The following is a 20,873-nucleotide window of genomic DNA, read 5'->3' as shown; positions in this document are numbered from 1 at the left end:
AGAGTTTGCAGCAAAAAGGTAAAGGTTTATTTAAGGAAATGGCACTAAACCCCGATACACAGGTGAGCTAGTGGTGGCCTAAATAGGGACAGATTATATACAGGAAAAATTACTCCTCATGGGACTATAGGAGTTGGGGGGTCATAGTTTCTACTGATTGGTTAGGGCCAGGGTAGGGAGTAATCATTGCATCAGGTCCTGGTGTCAGCCATGTTGTTGTTCTGTCTGGTTTCATGAGGGTGTGGTCAGCAGGCTCAGCTTTCAAGGTCAAGATGTCATCTTCAGTTTGACCAAAACTCTAGTCCCTTGATCAACAGACCTGAGGCTTTATTCTTACGACAGTTTGACACTGATCAGAACCTGATGTCCTAAGGGCTTAATAATTAATGAAATGGACATGCAGCAAGTCCTGGTGCCATTGGACTGGACAGAGCTAGCTGGGATTAAGGAAAAAGCCATATTAAAGAAATGAAGTTCTTATGTGGTTACACAGATTCTAATCTATATATACTAGAGGCCCAGTGCATGAAATTTGTGCAAGAGCAGGCCTTCCTTCCCCCGGCTGCTGGCACCGGCTTCTTCTGGAAGGTTGTCTGGAAGGACGCTTGGTCTAATTAGCATATTATGCTTTTATTATTATAGATTAGAATTCTTCTTACCTATAAGTTCTTCTTACCTATAAAATGTAGCATTATGCATTTTAATAACATTTAATATTTCAGCCCTGGCTGGGTAGCTCAGTTGGTTTGAGTGTCTTCCCATGCACTGGAATTGTGGGTTACGTCCCTGGTCAGGGCACATAAGGGAATCAACCAGTGGGTGCATGGATGAGTGGAGCAATGAATCAATGTCCTTCTCTCTCAAAATCAATAAATAAAAGTACATTAAAATAATAACCTATAATAATAAAAGCATAATATGCTAATTAGACCAGACATCCTTCCAGATGACCTTCTGGACAAAGCTGGGGCTGTGAGGGAAGCCCGAGTCCCGGGTGCCTGCCAGCGGCCAGAGGTAAGCCTGGGTCCCCAGTGCCAGAGGGAAGCCAGTGCCGGCAGCCGGGGGAGGGAAGGCCTATTCTTGCACAAATTTCGTGCATCGGGCCTCTATCCTATCTAATAAAAGAGAAACATGGTAATTAGCCGTACCTCTGCTACCCTTCCCATTGGCTAATCAGGGCGATATGCAAATTAACTGCCAGCCAAGATGGCGGCCGGCAGCCAGGCAGCTTGAAGCGAACATGAGGCTTGCTTGCTTCAGTGATGGAGGACTCCAACATTCCCCGCCTGCCTTGCTGGCATCTGAGCTTGCAGTTTGAAACATTGTTACAAATATAGAAGCTAAACAAAACCCCAGAAACATGCTTTCAGCCAGCTGGGATCTCAGAGCTGGAGTTGAAACAGTGTTTCGATTATAGAACCCAAACAAACCAGATACCTGCTTTCAGCAGCGGAGGCCTAAGAGCTGGAGCCAAGCCTCAGAGCTAAAGCTGGCCCAGAATAAAAACAAAAAGAAAAAAAGGAGCGGTTGGGAGCTTCAGTCACCCGCCAGCCTGAAAACAGCCCTCAGCCCCTCACCCAGACTGGCCAGGCACCCCAGTGGGGACCCCCACCCTGAAGGGTGTGTGACCAGCTGCAAACAGCCATCATCCCCTCACCCAGGCTGGCCAGGCACCCCAGTGGGGACCCCCACCCTGATCCAGGACACCCTTCAGGGCAAACCAGCCGGTCCCCACCCGTGCACAAGGCCTCTATCCTATATAGTAAAAGGGTAATATGCCTCCCGGCACCGGGATCAGCGTGACAGGGGGCAGTGCCCAAACCCCCTGATTGCCCTGCAGCTCTGTGTGTGACCGGGGGCAGGGCCACAACCTCCCTATCTGCCCTGCTCTGTTCATGACAGGGGAAGGCACCCCAACCCCCTGATCAGCCCTGCTCTGTGCCTGATAGTGGGGAGCTCCCCAACCCCCTGATCGCCCTGCGGCTTTGTGTGTGACAGGGTGCGGCACACCCCCACCCCCACAGGCCCTGCTCTGTGTGTGACGGGGTAGAGCCATAACCTCCCCATTGGCCCTGCCCTGAGTGTGACAGTGGTGGCGCCCCAACCCCCTGATCGGCCCTGCTCTGTGGGTGATAGAGGGCTGCGCCCCAACCCCCCTCCCCCCCCCACTGGCCCAGCTCTGTGTGTGACAGGGTAGAGCCATAACCTCCCCATGCACTCTGCTCTGTGTGTGACAGGGGGCAGTGTCCCAATTCCCCTATCAGCCCTACTCTGTGAGTGACAGGGTGGAGCTCCTCAACCCCCTGATGGGCCCTGCTCTGTGCGTGACAGGGGGTGGTGCCGCAACCTCCCCATCGACCCTGCCTTGAGTGTGACAGGGGGTGGTGCCCCAACTCCTCAATCAGCCCTGCTCTGAGCCTGACCAGGGGCTGCACCTAGGGATTGGGCCTGCCCTCTGCCACCCGGGAGCAGGCCTAAGCCAGCAGATCATTATCTCCTGAGGGGTCCCAGACTGCGAGAGGGCACAGGCCGGGCTGAGGGACCCCCTCTCCCCACCGAGTGCACAAATTTTTGTGCACCGGGCCTCTAGTCCTATATAATAAAAGGCTAATATGCAAATCAACTGAACTGTGGAACAACTGGTCGCTATGATGCGCACTGACCACCAGGGGGCAGATGCTCAATGCAGAAGCTGTCCCCTGGTGGTCAGTGCGCTCCCAAAGGGGGAGTGCTGCTCAGCCAGAAGCCAGGCTCATAGCTGGTGAGCGCAGCAGTGGTGGCGGGAGCCACTCCCATCTCTGCGACAGCGCTAAGGACCCCTCAGGGGATGTCTGACTGTGCAGGGAGAGGGCCTAAGCTGGCAGGCAGACATCCACTGAGGGGTCCTGGACTGCGAGAGGGCACAGGCCAGGCTGAGGGACTTCCCCCTCCCCCCAGTGCATGAATGCCATGCACCGGGCCTCTAATATCTAATATTTTATAATAAAGGTATCATTTCAAATTTGTAGAGAAAGGATAGAATATTCAATAAATACGGCATGAACAACTGGTAGATCATTTGGGAAAATAGTTAATTCAAATCCTGCCACACATCATATAAAAAATAAATTCAAGATTGGTAAAAGAACCGCGAGTAAAAGAAATGAAGCCATAAAATAAGTTGGTATAGAAATATTTGTAATATAAATCACAATGGGTTAAAATCTTTGATATACAGTGGATAACTAAAACAGAGATGAGCAAACTATGGCTCATAGACCAAGGCCATCCACTACTTGTTTTTGGCTTTTGTTTGTTGGGGTACCAGACAATGCTCCAACCAACTGAGCCACAGCCAGGGCCAAGTCATGGACATCTTATTATTTTTTTTTTTAATCGGAGGATATTTTTCCATTGCATTTATTTATATTAAGTTTTTATTGTTGAAAGTATTACATATGTCTCCTGTTTTCCCTTACTGACCCCTTCTAGCCTGCCCCCCAACCCCAACCCAGGCCTTCACCACCCTATTGTCTGTGTCTATGGGTTGTGCATATATGCATACAAGTTCTTTGGTTGATCTCTTCCCACCCACCCACCAGCCCCTGCCTTCCCTCTGAGTTTCCACAGTCTGTTCCATGCTTCTATGTCTCTGAATCTATTTTGTTCATCAGTTTATTTTGTTCGTTAGATTCCACATCTGAGTGAGATCATGTGATATTTGTCTTTCTCTGACTGGCTTATTTTGCTTAGCATAATACTCTCCAGGTCCCTCCATGCTGTCTCAAGGGGTAAGAGATCCTTCTTTTTTACTGCTGCATAGTATTCCATGGTGTAAATGTACCACAGCTTTTTTATTCACTTGCCTACTGATGGGCACTTGGGCTGTTTCCAGATCTAAGCTACTGTAAATTGTGCTGCTATGAACATAGGGGTGCATACATTCTCTTTGACTGGTGCTTCGGGTTTCTTAGGATATATTCCTAGAAGTGGGATCACTGGGTCAAATGGCAGCTCCATATTTAATTTTTTGAGGAAACTCCATACTGTTTTCTATAATGGCTGCATCAGTCTGAATTCCCACCAGCAGTGTACTAGAATATCCTTTTCTCCACATCCTCCCTAGCACTTGTCATTTGTTGATTTGTTGATAGTAGCCATTCTGACAGATATGAGGTGATACCTCATTGTCATTTAAATTTGCATCTCTCTGATGATGAGTCACTTTGAGCATTTTTTCATGTGTCTCTTGGCCATCTGTATATACATTTTGGAGAAGTGTCTATTTAGGTCCTTTGCCCATTTTTAAATTGGACTGTTTATCTTCCTTCTGTGACGTTGTATGAGTTACTTATGTATTTTGGATATTAACCCTTTATCACATGTATCATTGCCAAATATGTTCTCACATACTGTGGGCTCCCTTTTCGTTTTGTTGGTGGTTTCTTTTGCTGTGCAGAAGCTTTTTATTTTGGTGTAGTCCCATTTGTTTATTTTTTCTTAGTTTCCTTTGCCCTAGGGCAGTGATGGCGAACCTTTTGAGCTCGGCATGTCAGTATTTTGAAAAACCCTAACTTAACTCTGGTGCCGTGTCACATATAGAATTTTTTGATATTTGCAACCATAGTAAAACAAAGACTTATATTTTTGATATTTATTTTATATATTTAAATGCCATTTAACAAAGAAAAATCAACCAAAAAAAATGAGTTCGCGTGTCACCTCTGACACGCATGTCATAGGTTCGCCATCACTGCCCTAGGAGCTGTATCTGTAAACATATTGCTACAAGTAATGTCTGAGATTTTGCTGCCTATGGTTTCTTCTAGGATTTTTATAATTGCACTACTTACATTTTAAGTCTTTTATCAATTTTGAGTTTATTCCTGTGTATGGTATAAGTTGATGGTCTAGTTTCATTTTTTGCATGTATTTCTCCAATTTTCCCAACACCACTTATTGAAGAGACTGTCTTGAATCCATGGTATGTTCTTGCCTCCTTTGTCAAATATTAATTGAGCGTAATGGTTTGGATCAATTTCTGGGGTCTGTTCTGTTCCATTGATCTGTGTGTCTGTTCTTGTGCCAGTACCAGGCTGCTATGATTACAGTGGCTTTATAGTATAACTTGATATCTGGTATTGTGATTCCTCCAACTTTGTTCTTCTTTCTCAGGATTGCTGCAGCTATTCAGGGTCTTTTTTTATTCCATATCCATTTTTGGAGCATTTGTTCTAGAGCTATGGAATATGCTGTTGGTATTTTAATTGGGATTGCATTGAATCTGTAGGTTGCCTGGGTAGTATGGACATTTTAATGATGTTAATTCTGCCAAACCATGAACACGGTGTATTCTTCCACTTGTTTATATCTTCCTCTGTCTTTTTTTCCAACGTCCTGCAGTTGTCCGAGTACGAGTCTTTCACCTCCTCTACCTCCTTTATTTTGTTGCAGTGGTAAATGGGATTGTTTGTGTAGTTTCTCTGAGTATTCATTATTGGTGTATAAAATAGACATTGATTTTTGGGTGCTGATTTTGTATCCTACTACATTGCCAAATTCATTTATTAAATCTAGTAGCTTTTTGGTGGAGTCTTTAGAATTTTCTATCTACCATATCATGTCATTTGCGAATAATGAGAGTTTTACTTCCTCTTTTCCAATTTGGATGTCTTTTATTTCTTCTTCTTGTCTGATCGCTGTGGCTAGCACTTCCAGGACTATGTTGAATAAGAGTGGTGGAAGCAGACGTCCCTGTCTTGTTCCTGTTCTTAGGGGAAATGGTTTTAGTTTTTGCCATTGAGTATGATGTTTGCTGTAGATTTGTCACAGATGGCCTTTATTATGTTGAGATATGATTCCTCTATCCCCACTTTGCTGAGAGATTTTATCAAAGATGGGTGTTGGATTTTTTGAATGCTTTTTCTGTGTCCATTGTTATGATCATGTGATTTTTGTCTTTAAATTTGTTTATGTGATGTATCACATTTATTGATTTGTGAATATTGTACCAGCCTTGCATCCATGGAATAAATCCTACTGAGTCATGGTATATAGTCTTTCTAATATATTTCTGGATCTGATTTGCTAATATTTGTGGAGGATTTTAGCATTTATGTTCATCAGGAATATTGGCCTATAATCCTCTTTCTTTGTTGTGTCTTTATCTGGTTTTGGAATTAGGATAATGCTGGCCTCATAAAAAGAGCTTGGACATGTTCCTTCCTCTTGAATTTTTTGGAATAATTTGAGGAATATACATATTAGTTCTTTTTTGAAAGTTTGGTAAAATTCCCCTGTGAAGCCATCTGGACCACGGCTTTTGTTTGCTGAGATTTTTTTGATTACTTCTGCTATTTCATCATATGTTTCTGGCCTATTCAGGTTTTTTGATTCTTCCTGATTCAGTTTTGGGAGATTGTATTTTTCTAGGAATTTGTCCATTTCATCCACATTATTGACATATAGTTGTTCATAGTATTTCCTTACAATCCTTTGTATTTCTATGGAGTCAGTTGTTACTTCACCACTTTCTTTTTTAAAAAAATATATTTTATTGGTTTTTTACAGAGAGGAAGGGAGAGGGATAAAGAGTTGGAAACATCAATGAGAGAGAAACATCGATCAGCTGCCTCCTGCACACCTCCCACTGGGGATGTGTCCGCAACCAAGGTACATGCCCTTGACCGGAATCGAACCTGGGACCCCTCAGTCCACAGGCCGATGCTCTATCCACTGAGCCAAACCAGTTAGGGCTACTTTTCCACTTTCATTTCTGATTTTATTTATTTGGGTCCTCTCTCTTTGTTTCTTGATGAGTGGCTAATGGTTGATCAATCTTTTTAAAAAATATATATATTTTATTGAGTTTTTACAGAGAGGAAGGGAGACAGATAGAGAGTTAGAAACATTGATCAGCTGCCCCCTACACACCTTATACTGGGGATGTGCCCACAACCAAGGTACATGCCCTTGACCAGAATCAAACCTGGGACATTTCAGTATGCAGGCCGATGCTTTATCTACTGAGCCAAACCGGTTAGGGCTGGTTAATCAATCTTGTTTATGTTTTCAAAGAACCAGCTCTAGGTTTTATTGACTTTTTGTATTATTATTTTTAGTCTCTCAGTCATTTATTTCTGCTCTAATCTTTATTATTTCCTTCCTTCTACTTACTCTGGGCTTTTCTTGTTGTTCTCTTTCTAATTCTTTAAGTTGTAGGGTTAAGTCATTTATTATTAATTTTTCTTGTGTTTTTTTTTTTTTTTTTTTTTTTGAGGTATACCTGTAGTGCTATGAACTTCCCTCTCAGGACTTCCCTCTCAGAGAGTTGGTATGTGTTCATTTTCATTTGTTTCCAGGAAGTTTTTTATTTCTTTCTTGATCTCATTGGTAACCAATTCATTGTTTAATGACGTCTTATTTAGCCTTCATGTGTTTGAATGTTTTTGAGTGTTTTTACTGCAGTTGATTTCTAATTTCATTCCATTGTGATCTAAGAAGATGCTCCATATGGTTTAAATCTTCTTGAACTTGTAGAGACTTGTTTTGTGTCCTAACATATGGTCTATGTTTATGAATGACCCATGTCCACTTGATAAGAATGTGTGTTCTGCAGCTTTGGAATGTAATGTTCTTTAAATGTCAATTAAATCCATTTGATTTGTCATTTAGAGTCACCCTTTCCTTATTAATTTTTTGTCTGGGAGATCTCTTCAGTGCAGTTGGTGGGGTTAAAGTCCCCTATTATGACTGAATTTCATATATCTCCCTTAAAATCCTCTAGAAGTTTTTTTAAAAATACATTTAGGTTCTCCTATATTGAGTGCATATATGTTTATGAGGGTTATATCCTCTTGTTGAGTCAATCCCTTTAGTGTTATGTGACCTTTGCTACTCTTGTGATCTTGTGATGGCCTTCATTTTGAAGTCTATTTTGTCAGATATGACTATTGCTACCCAGCTTTTTTTTTTTTTCATTTCCATTTTCATGGAAATTTTTTTTCCATCCTTTCACTCTCATCCTGTGTGAGTCTTTTGTTCTGAGGTGGGTCTCTTGTAGACAGTATATAATTGGGTCATGTTTTTGTATCCATTCAGGTCTTTTGATTGGAACACTTAATCTATTTACATTTAAGGTTGTTATTGATAAATACCTACTTAGTGCCATTTTAATTCTGTAAGCCTGTTTCTCTCTCTCTCTCTCTCTCTCTCTCTCTCTCTCTCTCTCTCTCACTTTCTCCTTCTTCTTCTTCTTCTTCTTCTTCTTCTTCTTCTTCTTCTCATTACAGCAGTCCCTTTTTTCATCTTTTTTTGTCTGGGAAGCTCTTTATTTCACCATCTATTTTTAATGATAGCTTTGCTGGATAAAGTAATCTTGGTTTCAGGTCCTTGCTTTTCATTACCTTAAATACTTCATGCCATTCCCTTCTGGCCTGTAGAGTTTCTGATGTGGAATCAGCTGACAGCCTTATGGGAGCTCCTTTGTAGGTAACAAATTGTTTTTCTCTTGCTGCCTTTAAGGTTCTTTGTCTTTAATTTTGGGAATTTAATTATGATGTATCTGAGCATGGGCTTGTTTGGGTTCTTCTTGCTTGGGACTCTCTATGCCTCCTGGACTTGTGTGACCTTTTTTTTTTCACCAGGTTTAAGAAGTTTTCTGCCATTGTTTCTTCAAACACTTTCTTAATCCCTTGCTCACTTTCTTCTCCTTCTGGCACTCCAATTATGAGAATACAGTTATGTTTCATGTTGTCTCACAGCTCCCTGAAGCTGTCCTCCTGGGTTTTTTTTACTGTTTTTTTTTTTCTTGTTGGTCCTCTGATTGAGTGATTTTTTTCTACCCTGTCTTCTAATTTACTGATCTGATGCTTGGCTTTCCCTAACCTGCTGTGTATTCCTTCTAATGTGTTCTTTTTTTTTCAGTAATTAGTAAATTTTATTTAGAAAGCAGGCCTAGAGATGTCATTGAAGTAGTCACGTTAGCTGGTGAAGGGATAGCTAGGTATCTTTTGTGATTGCACAATGTGATTTTAGCTGTTCAGGCATGATTGTTATTTTCTTCTCCTTCCATCCATCAGAGAGAGACGTGTCAATATTTTATGACATTGCTTTTGTACATCAGGACACCCAAGACTGTACCAACTGTGCCTCTCAGGGCTGCTTTTCTTCTTAGTGCTGCAACTCTGTCCACTTCTCAAGCCACTGATGCCATTATTTGTCCCCAATTCCCTTTCCTTCTCTGCAGGAAATGGCTCTCTCTCTCTGCTCTCACTCTGGTCTTCAACCCAGGCATCCTTTGGGCTCACTAGGGGGGCTCTCCCAATCCCCAGCTCCGCTTCGGGCATGACAAAATGGTGACCTGGTGGTCCTGGTTGCCTGAAGCCCGCCGTGGAGGCCCCACCCAGCTGCTGTCTGCATCCTTCCGGTTCCATTGTGGAAATAGGACTGCGTTGTATCCTCCTGGAAAAGATGGGGATCTGTGGGGCAACCAGCAGGGTTCACACCAGCAGGCAGAAGTAGGGTGGGGGCATGGGTTCTGGCACTGCAACTCCTGGGTGTGGGGCGCAGGGCCGAGCAGGGGCCGGCATGCCTGGAGCAGATGGGCCTGACTGCAGGCTATTGACCACAGAGTGGGGCGAGAGTTTTTTTCAACAGAGTGGGGCAACTGCCTTCCCTCAGCAGGCAAAACCTGCCTGGATAGCAAAGGTCCATCAGAGAAAGATGTCCTCCACAGTGTGAGGGAATGGCTCAGGAGAGGAAACTGGGGTGGTTGCCCTCCAAGCTCCAACCCCAAAGCCCCCAAACTTGGACTCTCCTGACACAGCTCCACTCTGCCCTCCCTCTGCCAGAGCACAAGGTGAGTGGCTGCACACAAAATTTTGTGCATTGGCCCTTTAAGAGGGCGCCTGAATTTCCAGCCGTCTCTGGCAGGCAGACAACTCTGCTGCTTTCCACAGCCAGATGTTATGTGGGTTCCTTTCTCAGTTCTGGTTCTCTGGGCTGGGAAGCCCAGCTTGGGGTTTAGACCCCAGAGTTCTCAGTGGGAACCCCCCACAGCTCAGATATCCCTCCGGACCTTCGCATGCTATCTGTGGGAGCCCTGCCAGCCCTTAGCGTCTCTGCCCCTCCTACCAGTCTCTACGCAGTCTCCACTTTCCGTCCTTGGTTACCAGGGTGCTCTCCAGCGAGTCTTCAGTTGATTTTTCAAGGTGGCTTTTCTGTATTTATTTGTATTTCCAGTTTGGTCCTGGGAGAGTGTCAGTGTAGCTTCCACTTACTCCACTGCCATTTTTAATCCCTAACTAGTGCATTTTCCTCCATTACTTTTAGAGAGAGTGGAAGGGTAGTTGGAGGGGAAGAGAGAGAGAGAGAAAACTGATGTGAGACATAAGGATTCGTTGCCTCCCACTGATGCCCCTTCTGGGCAGGGGATGGAGCCTGCAACCGAGGTCCGTGCCCTTGACCAGAAATCAAACCCATGACCCGTTGGTGTGCATGCCGATGCTCTAACCACTGAGCACAGGCCAGGAACACCAGTTGTTTTTGTATGACCTGCAAGCTAAGAATGACTTAGCCATATTAAAATGATTTTTTAAACCCAAAAGTAGAATATTTACCCTAGCTGGTTTGGCTCAGTGGATAGAGCGTCTGCCTGGGGACTAAAGGGTCCCTGGTTCAATTCCGGTCAAGGCACACACCCAGATTTCAGGCTCAATCCCCAGTAGGGGGCTTGCAGGAGGCAGCTGATCAATGATTCTCTCTTATCCTTAATGTTCTATCTCTCTCCTTCTCCCTTCCTCTCTGAAATCAATAAAAATACTTTTTTAAAAAGGAAGAAGAAAGCCCTTTGAGTGCTATTAACATTTGAAAAAAAAGTAGAATATTTGACAGCTCCTGCTATATGGAATTCAAATTTCACACATAAAGTTCTATTGGAACACAGCTATACCCACTCATTTACATACTAGAGGCCCGGTGCATGAAAATCCATGCACTGGAGAGGGGGTCCCTCAGCCGGGCCTGTCCCCTCTCACAGCCTGGGAGCCCTCAGGGGCAGGAGGTGGCCTGGCGATCAGGGGGAGGCAATGCCCCATCACACCTCTGCTGCTGCCACTGCTGGCAGCGCAAGCCTTGGCCGGCCCTGGTTACCTGAGCCTCTGGCAGTCCTGGGTGGCTGGACAGCTGACAGCCGAGGCTTGCCTGTGCCTTGGGCCAGCCCTGGGTGGCTGGGGGGCTGATGGGACTGGGAGCTGCCTCCATGTGGCTGTGGGCACAGCCATCTTTGAGGGTGTGGCAGTCAATTAGCATATTTCCTCCTTTTTGGCTGTGGGCACCACCATCTTTGAGGGCAGGGCAGTCAATTAGCAGATTTCCTCCTTATTGACTGTGGGTGCCACCATCTTTGAGGGCGGGGCAGTCAATTAGCATATTCCCTCTTTATTAGATAGGATTATCTGGCTGCCTTCAGGTACAGAGGCAGAGCTGAGTGGTCATGACACAAACTGTATGGCCCACAAAACCAAAAATATGTACTTACTGACCCTTTACAGAGAAAGTTGAGAAGACGTTAGTGTTAGAGTACTTAGGAACTCGGAGCCTCAAGCCATTCTGTCTACCTCTGGGCTTAGTATTTAACAGTCAGCCTGTTAAAAAAATTAAATAAGAAGAGGCTTAAAATGCAAATTAAAGTCAGGCTATTGACCAAGTCATTTGAGTATTCTGTGCCTCACTTTATCTACATAGAGCTAAAAAGGGTTGTTGCAAGGAAGAAATAATTTTTAAAAGAAGGTGTGGAATTCCCTGTGTGGATGTCACACATCTGCTTCAGCTGCAGCAGTGGATGCCTTAGGATTGCGATCCTGCCTGGTGCTTGCCAGTGCTGCACGGAGCAGGACTCTGCATCACTCCCGGGCACAGGCACCACTTCTCCCAGGGTAACCTGGCAACGTGCATCGAGAACTATGACAGATCCAGCATTTCTTCCTCTGAAATTTTTTCTATAATGTGTGCTTGTCCGTTTATTTCTCCCAGGGAACTGGGGGTAGCATAAAGAAATCGCCAGAAAGGCACACGAAGGTTAATGTACAAGGGTGTTCATTCCAATTTAATTTTTAATGGTGAGCAGTTGGAACAGCCTAAATACCCAGCCAGGAACTGGTTAAGCACTGATGCAGTCATGGGAGTGGGAGAGAGGAAGGAGTCATGCTTTAAAGGAATATTTAACAACAAGATATTTTCTGGGGCTTTAAGAAATCTCAATATAATACAATCTAACTGTAAAAGTGAAAATACAAAAATCCCTCTGGAACTCTCACCCTTCCACTTCTTCCCAAGAAGGAACCACTGTGACTGTTCGGAACAAACTTTTAGGGCGTCTTCTGCATGTATGTGCTTGTGTGTCATTCGTGTTTTTTAGCATAAATGTAATCGCGCTGTACACAGTGTTCCCTGGCTTTTTGTCTCATGGAGCAATACACCTAGGGTTTTTCTGTGCCAGGAAATGTAAGTCTGTCTGTCTCTCTCTCTCTTTTTAAAAATTATTTTTAACATATTTTTATTGATTTCAGAGAGGAAGGGAGAGGGGAGAGAGAGACAGAAACATCAATGATGAGAAGAATCATTGATCAGCTGTCTCTTGCACACACCCCCACTGGCTCGAGCCTGCAACCTGGGCACGTGCCCTTGAGCGGAATCGATCCCGGGCCTCTCAGTCCGCAGGCCGACGCTCTATCCACTGAGCCAAACCAGCTAGGGCTCTCTCTCTCTCTCTCTCTCTCTCTCTCTTTTTTTTTTTTTTTTTTTATGGCTGCAGACTGTTCCCATGGCATGCCGTGCCTTAATTTGCCTAATTATGCCCTATTGCCAGTAATTGAGACTATTTTCCTTGATTCAGTTTTACAAGCATCTGTATCATTGCAAGCCAGGCTGCAATGGGCACACATCATCAGGCACCTATATTAGTGGAATTAGTTGTTGGGTATAGAATGGCTGCATCAGTGACCTGCTTTAAATATTCTGCTCAACCACAGTCAGATTCCCTCCCAAGAGGCTCAATAATTTACATTTCCTCACCCAATAGTGTGGCCATGCTGACTGATCATTCATCCAACTCTCTGATAAAATCTGACGTTTTACATATTTTTAACATGAAAACTATACTTAAGGATTGGGAAAGAAAAACACTAAAAGGAAGAAAACTAAAATTTGTCTGATGACTAGGAAAGTTGAGCATGTGGTTATTTTTGGGGTTTTTTTTGCTGTTTGTGTTGTACTGTTACATATTGTAAATATTTCTACTGTTTACATAGTTCCAGTGTCAACCTAAACTATATAAAGACCCAAAAATGATGTAGGGACTAGGAGTATGTACCATGGGGCCAAGCTGCTTTGATTCAAGGTATGATGTTTACTGGCTATGTGCCCTTGGGCAGGTTACTTAACTCCTTGTGTCTCTCTTTCTCATTGTAAAATGGAGGTAATAATATCTATTTCAAAGGATTGAACATTAAATTACTTTGTATATAGAAAGCACCTAGAGCAGCACCTGGTATATAGTAAGCATTCAATAAACATTAGCAATTATTGACCTTTTTGCCTATAATTTATTTTGCAAATATTTCCTTCCAGGCTGTTGCTTTGTCAGTCTATTTTCTTTGTCATGTCATCAGATCTGTCCATCTTTTCTTTCATGGCTCTAAGTTTCAATAAAAGCAAAACCAGACATTTAAACTGAACCCAGAGTAAGAAACTGGGAAAAGAGAAGAAAATAGCAGCAGTTATGTCTGGGCAATGAAACTTGGATGACTTGTTTTCCTTTTTATACTGTTTTCCAAATGTTATAATGAACATATATCATCTATAAAAATAAAAGTGTAATATGCAAATTGACCGAATGGCCGAACAGCAGAACTACTGTCTGGACGACCACACTATGACACATGCTGGTGCTAGGCCAGCGAAGGCGGGTGCGATGCGATCGGTCGGGGGCCTTGCCATTGCCTCACGATTGCCCTGCAGAGGGAGGCCCAGGCCACCAGCAGGCGGGGTGATCAGTCAGGGGGGCTCCGTGATCACCCCAAAGAGGGAGGCCCAGGCCAGTGACTGGTGGACTGTGGGTGGGCGGGGCCTCCCTCTGTGTGGCGATAGATCCCAGGGTTCCTGGACTGTGAGTGGGTGCAGGCCGGGCTGAGGGACACCCCTCCCATCCCCCCAAGTGCATGAATTTTGTACACTGGGCCTCTAGTGAATATATAGCTCCAAATGAATGCATATTACCTTTACTTTTATGCTTTGTTTTAAAATTTTATTTTAAGCACATGGTAATCATTTAATACATAATGGAAAAAAGCATTACCTACTCCCCAATAAATGTTGTTTACACTAAAGGCCAAAAAAAAGCAAGGAGTTAGTGAACTGCTGCACACAACCCTTCCACAGCCCGCAGAAGAAAGCTACGCCCTGGCATCTCCACTCTCGCGGCAACAGACCGAACTTCACAGCAGGATCGCTCCCTGGTGGCCATCAGGAAGGGGTGCGTGCGGGCCTGTGTGCGCACGTGTCCCTTCCTCTAAGAATCTGTCTCATTTTATCTAAATCACAAAGCAACCCTTTGAGTTGGGGATTGAATTATGTAAAAGACAGGTGGGAAGTCTGAGTCACCCACCTGACAAGGGCAGAGTCCCCTAGCTCTGAGAAAAGTCCCAGCTCAGTTTTATTTTTAATCCTCAAACTTGGGTATGGTTTTTTAAAATTGATTTTTAGAGAGAGAAGAGTGGAGGGTGGGATGGGGTGGGGTGGGGGAGAGGACATTATTCAACTGCCTCCCACAGGTGCCCGAACCAGAAATCAGCTGAAACCTAGGTATGTGCCCTGACCTGCCGTGGAATCAGAGTCATAGCCTTTGGTGAACAGGCCACACTCCAACCAACCAAGCCGCCTGGCCAGGGCCACCTGCCTGTTTTTAATCGCTGAGTGCTCTGCTCCCAAAAGTTCCCTGTCCTGTCTGTGGGTCTAACTCCCATACCACATAATTCACCCATTGAAAGTGTACAGTTCAGAGGTGTTAGGGTATCCACCGAGCTGTGCGGCCATCACCGCTCCTTGAGAACGCTTCCACCACGGGGTGTGGAGAAAAGGGAACTCTCGTGCACTGTGGTTGGGGATGTAAATTGCAGCCATTACGGGAAACAGCATCAAGTTTCCTCAAGAAATTAAAAATAGAACTATCATATGGCCCAGCAATCTCACCTCTAGATATATACGCAAAGGAAAGGAAATCTTTATCTCGAGGAGAGATCTGCCCACCGCCCATGGCCATGCCAGCGTTATCCACTATGGCCAAGACAGGGAAACAGCTGACGTAGCTGTGGCTGGCTGGATGGGTGAAGAGCTGTGGTGCACACATATTATTCGGAATATGGAATATTACTCGGCCTTTAAAAAGGAGAGCCTGTCATTTGCAACAACATGGATGAACCTGACATTATGCTAAGTGACATAAGTCAGAGAGAGAAGGAGAGATACTTCATGGTAGCACTTATATATGGAATCTAAAACAAAAAAGTAGAACAGGGAGCCAGTGTAGCTCAGTGGTTGAGCGTCAATCCCTGCACCACAAGGTCGCTGGTTTGATTCCTGGTCAGGGCACATGCCTGGGTTGCAGGCTTGAACCCCACTGGGGGCTGTGCAGGAGGCAGCCGATCCATGTTTCTCTCCCATCGATGTTTCTATCTCTCTCTCCCTTCCTTTCTCTATAAAAATCAATAAAACATTATATATATATATATATATATATATATATATATATATATATATTTTTTTTTTTTTTTTTTGAAAAAGTAGAGCTCATAGAAACAGAGAACAGAGAAGAGATTGCCAGAGGCTGTGGCGTAGGAAGTTGGGAAAAGAGCACAGAATTCCAGCTATACAACGACGAAGGTCTGAGGACCTGATGTTAAATGTTGTGACTGGAGTTGATAATGCTGTGTAATGTGATTGAAATTTACTAAGAGAGTGTAACTTAAATGTACTCACCACAAATAAGGTAAACAGGTGAGGTGACAGAGGTGTTAACTCCATGGGGAATCCTCCCACAATGCATACGTACCACATTGTGCACTTTATATATTATACAGTTTTGTTTGTCAATTATACAACAACAAGAGGCCCAGTGCACAAAAATTTGTGCACTCGGGGGGGGGGCGGGGGGTGTGTGTCCCTCAGCCCGGCCTGTGCCCTATTGCAGTCTGGGACCCCTAGGGAGATAACGACCTGCTGGCTTAGGCCTGCTCCCGGGTGGCAGAGGGCAGGCCCAATCCCTAGGTGCAGCCCCTGGTAGGGCTCAGAGCAGGGCTGATTGGGGAGTTGGGGCGCCACCCCCTGTCATGCACAGAGCAGGGCAGATCGGGAGGTTGCAATGCCACCCTCAGTCACGCTCAGGGTAGGGCCGATTGGGGGGTTGGGGCACCGCCCCCTGTCACACTCAAGGCAGGGTTGATGGGGAGGTTGCGGCACCACCCCCTGTCACTCACAGAGCAGAGCCAATCAGGGGGGTTGGGGCTCCGTACCCTGTCACACACAGAGCAGGGCCCATCAGGGGGTTGAGGAGCTCCCCCCTGTCACACACAGAGCAGGGCGGATCAGGGGGTTGGGGCGCCGCACCCTGTCACACTCAGGGCAGGGCTGATGGGGAGGTTATGGCTCTACCCTGTCACACACAGAGCAGGGCGGATCAGGGGGTTGGGGCGCTGCACCCTGTCACACTCAGGGCAGGGCTGATGGGGAGGTTATGGCTCTACCCTGTCACACACAGAACAGGGCCCGTGGTGGGGGGGGGAGGGGTTTGGGGCGCCGCACCCTGTCACACAGAGCCGCAGGGCGATCAAGGGGTTGGGGAACTCCCCGCTATCAGGCACAGAGCAGGGCTGATCAGGGGGTTGGGGTGCCTTCTCCTGTCACGAACAGAGCAGGGCGGATAGGGAGGTTGTGGCACCGCCCCCGGTCACACACAGAGCTGCAGGGCGATCAGGGGGTTTGGGCGCTGCCCCCTCTCATGCTGATCCCGGTGCCGGGAGGCCTCGTGGCTCCACTGATCCTGGTGCTGGGAGGCATATTACCCTTTTACTATATAGGGTAGAGGCCTGGTGCATGGGTGGGGGCTGGCTGGTTTGCCCTGAAGGGTGTCCTGGATCAGGGTGGGGGTCCCCACTGGGGTGCCTGGCCAGCCTGGGTGAGGGGATGATGGCTGTTTGCAGCTGGTCACACACCCTTCAGGGTGGGGGTCCCTACTGGGGTGCCTGGCCAGTTTGGGTGAGGGGCTGAGGGCTGTTTTCAGGCTGGGGGGTGACTGAAGCTCCCAACCGCTCCTTTTTTTCTTTTTTTCTTTTTTATTCTGGGCCAGCTTTAGCTCTGAGGCCTGGCTCCAGCTCTTAGGCCTCCGCTGCTGAAAGCAGGTATCTGGTTTGTTTGGGTTCTATAATCGAAACACTGTTTCAACTCCAGCTCTGAGATCCCAGCTGGCTGAAAGCAGGTTTCTGGGGGTTTTTTTAGCTTCTATATTTGTAACAATGTTTCAAACTGCAAGTTCAGAGGCCGGCAGCGGCAGGCGGGGAACGTTGAAGTCCTCCATCACTGAAGCAAGCAAGCCTCATGTTCGCTTCAAGCTGCCTGGCTGCCGGCCGCCATCTTGGCTGGCAGTTAATTTGCATATCGCCCTGATTAGCCAATGGGAAGGGTAGTGGAGGTACGGCTAATTACCATGTTTCTCTTTTATTAGATAGGATAAGCTGAAAAGAAGAACATTTCACCCGGCCAGTGTAGCTCAGTGGTTGAACGTCGACCGATGAACTAGGAGGTCATGGTTCGATTCCCGGTCAGGACACATGCCTGGGTTTCAGGCTCAATCCCTAGTGTGGGGCATGCAGGTGGCAGCCGATCGATGAGTCTCATCATTGATGTTCCTATTTCTCTCTCCCTCTCCTTTCCTTTCTGAAATCAATACAAATATATTTTAAAACTTTTTAAAAAAAACACTTCCATCACCCCCAAAAGATACCCTACACACGTTAGCAGTCACTCCACATCCCCCTACTCATCCCCTGGCAGCTGCTCATCTACTGTCTATCTCAGCTGTGGGCAAACTACGGCCCGCGGGCCAGATCCGGCCCATTTGAAATGAATAAAACTAAAAAAAAAAAGAAAAAGACCGTACCCTTTTATGTAAATGATGTTTACTTTGAATTTATATTAGTTCACACAAACACTCCATCCATGCTTTTGTTCCAGCCCTCCAGTCCAGTTTAAGAACCCATTGTGGCCCTCGAGTCAAAAAGTTTGCCCACCCCTGGCCTATCTAGATACTTCATACAATAAATCACTCATACCGATGGGGTCATGCAATATGTGGCCTTTGTATCTGACTTCTTTCCCTTAGCATAATGTTTTCAAGTTTCATGTACTTTGTGGCCTGTATCAGGACTCCACTCCTCTCTATGGCTAAATAATATTCCACTGTATGGGTAGAAATTTATCCATTCATCCTTTGACAGGCATTTGATAGCCATTTATCATTTGACGGGCTACTATGAATAATGCTGCTATGAACTTTCAAGTACAAGATTTTGATGGACAGGTCTTCTCCCTTCTCTTGGGTAGAGACCAGGGAGGGGTTTGAGGGGTCCTATGGTAACAGTACGTATGAGAGGCCTTTTAACTTAGCCTCCCTGATCCTGGGGTCTGATCCGGTTGTCAGTTCCCTGTCTGACCTCTACATGGCCATTTCCAGAGACCAGGCCAGAAACACACCAAGCAAACCCTCTTGTGAGCCTGACCCCATCAGCGTCCTCCAACTCCTGCGAGTTGCATGCAGGGGAGGTTTTCTGACCTAGAACTCAGGTCCTCACTGGAACCCCAAGGTTTCTTGGCATTAGCTGAACCTCAAGTTCTGGAACCAGAGAGAAGTCTCCTGGAAGCTTCAGTGGAAACCCAGCTAACTCAGTCATGAATGATGTTAACGAATCCTTACATCGATCTCCCGGAATACACTGGTAGGGTAAGCCCCCTCTGGCTGGGTAGGCCATGTGACTTCTTCTGGCCAATGAGCAGTGAGCAGCAATGCAGTATAATTTCCAGGCCAGAGTATTTAATTGCTGGGGCCCCAGAGATTTCTGTCCCCTGCTCCAGAGGCCTGAACCATTCCAGGCAGTGGCTGCTGTATCACCTTGGAGTGGGGCACATGGGGAAAAACTCCCAAGTTTTTGACCTGTCACGGGTATATTCTGAGAGCAAGAAATCAATTTTTATTGTTTTAGGCCCTCAAGATTTTGGGGTCATTTGTTACTGTAACTTATCCTGACTGATACACCAACCCATCCATGTAACCTGGCTGCTGCCAAGGTCTCTATATTAGTTTGCTGGGGCGGCCATAACAAAGTACCACAGACTGGGGGGCTGCAATAGAAATGTATTTTCTCCCCGTTCTGGAAGCTGAAGTTCAAGATCAAGGAGTTAATAGAGTTGGTTCCTTATGAGGCTGTGAGGGAGACTGTTCCATGCCTCTCTCCTAGCTGCTGGTGGTCTTGGCGTTTGTTGGTAAATACATGACGTTCTCCCCGTCTTCCCATGGTCTTTCCTCTGTGTGTGTGTGTGTGTGTGTGTGTGTGTGTGTGTGTGTGTCCAAACTTCCTCTATGTATCAGGATACCAGTCATGGTGGATCAGGACACCCCCAAAGACCTAGTTATCTCTTTAAAGATCCTCTCTGCCTGTAGAGTCACATTCAGAGTGCTGGGGCTTAAGACTTCAACATATGAATTGAGGGGCACAATCCAGGTTATAACAGGCTCCATTCCAACTCCAAGGTGCCAGGGGTCCCATCCTGCCCAGGGTGAGTGAAGGCTGATGCCAGTCTAAGTTGATGAGACTTGGGACATCGTAGCAGGAGGTTCTAGGGGGCTCCTTCTAGGTCCATGGAGGACTTCTTTCCTGGGGATCAATGCTGCTCCCAGGAATGCAGATTGCAGTGGAAACCTCAACAAACCCACCCCCGGGGAGACAGCACAGGACGGTGGGAAAGCTCACGACGTGAGCCCTGACTCATCTCCCAACAACCGTGCGACTGACACCTCTCTGAGCCTCTGTGTCTTCTTTTACGGCAGCGGCTCTCCACCTTCCAGCCCTTTAACGCGGCTCCTCATGCTGTGCCCCAACCATGAAATTATTGTCGTTGCTACTTCATAACTGCCATGTTGCTACTGTGATGAATCGTCATGTAAATATCCGATATGCAGGATGGTCTTAGGCGACCCCTGTGAAAGGGTCGTTCGACCGCCAAAGGGGTCGCGACCCACTGGCTGGGAACCGCTGTTTTAGAGATCATAACGTGTTCTCCTTAGAGCTCCTATGAGAAATCAAAGAGAATATACCTGATATATGGCAATCCTGCCATAATCAGTTACCACTGCTATTGCTGCTGGTGGTGTTCATATGTGCTTAAAAGAAAGGGGAAATTGCCCGGCCAGTGTGGCTCAGGGGTTGAGTGTTGACCCATGAACCAGGGGGTCATGGTTTGATTCCCGGTCAGGGCATGTGCTCAGGTTTTGGGCTCGATCCTCAGTAGGGGGCATGCAGGAGGCAGCCAATCAATGATCCTCTCATCATTGTTTCTATCCCTCTCTCCCTCTCCCTTCCTCTCTCTGAAATCAATTTTAAAAAAACATACTAAAGGGGAAATTACTGTGGTTTCCTTGTGGCTCAGAGGGCGTGGGAGACACCTCAGGCATCTTTTCCTCGTCTTCAGGGCTTGATCTCATTCAACAAACATTGACTGAGCACCTACTAAGAGCCAGGAGCTCTTCTGTGAAGGTTTCTTTCTCACATCAATGTTTCTCTCTCCTC

This window comes from Myotis myotis, unplaced genomic scaffold, assembly GCF_014108235.1.
Source record: "Myotis myotis isolate mMyoMyo1 unplaced genomic scaffold, mMyoMyo1.p scaffold_m19_p_6, whole genome shotgun sequence".
NCBI lineage: Eukaryota > Metazoa > Chordata > Mammalia > Chiroptera > Vespertilionidae > Myotis > Myotis myotis.
The sequence above is the reverse complement of the archived record's forward strand: the minus strand, read 5'-3'. Positions refer to the sequence as shown.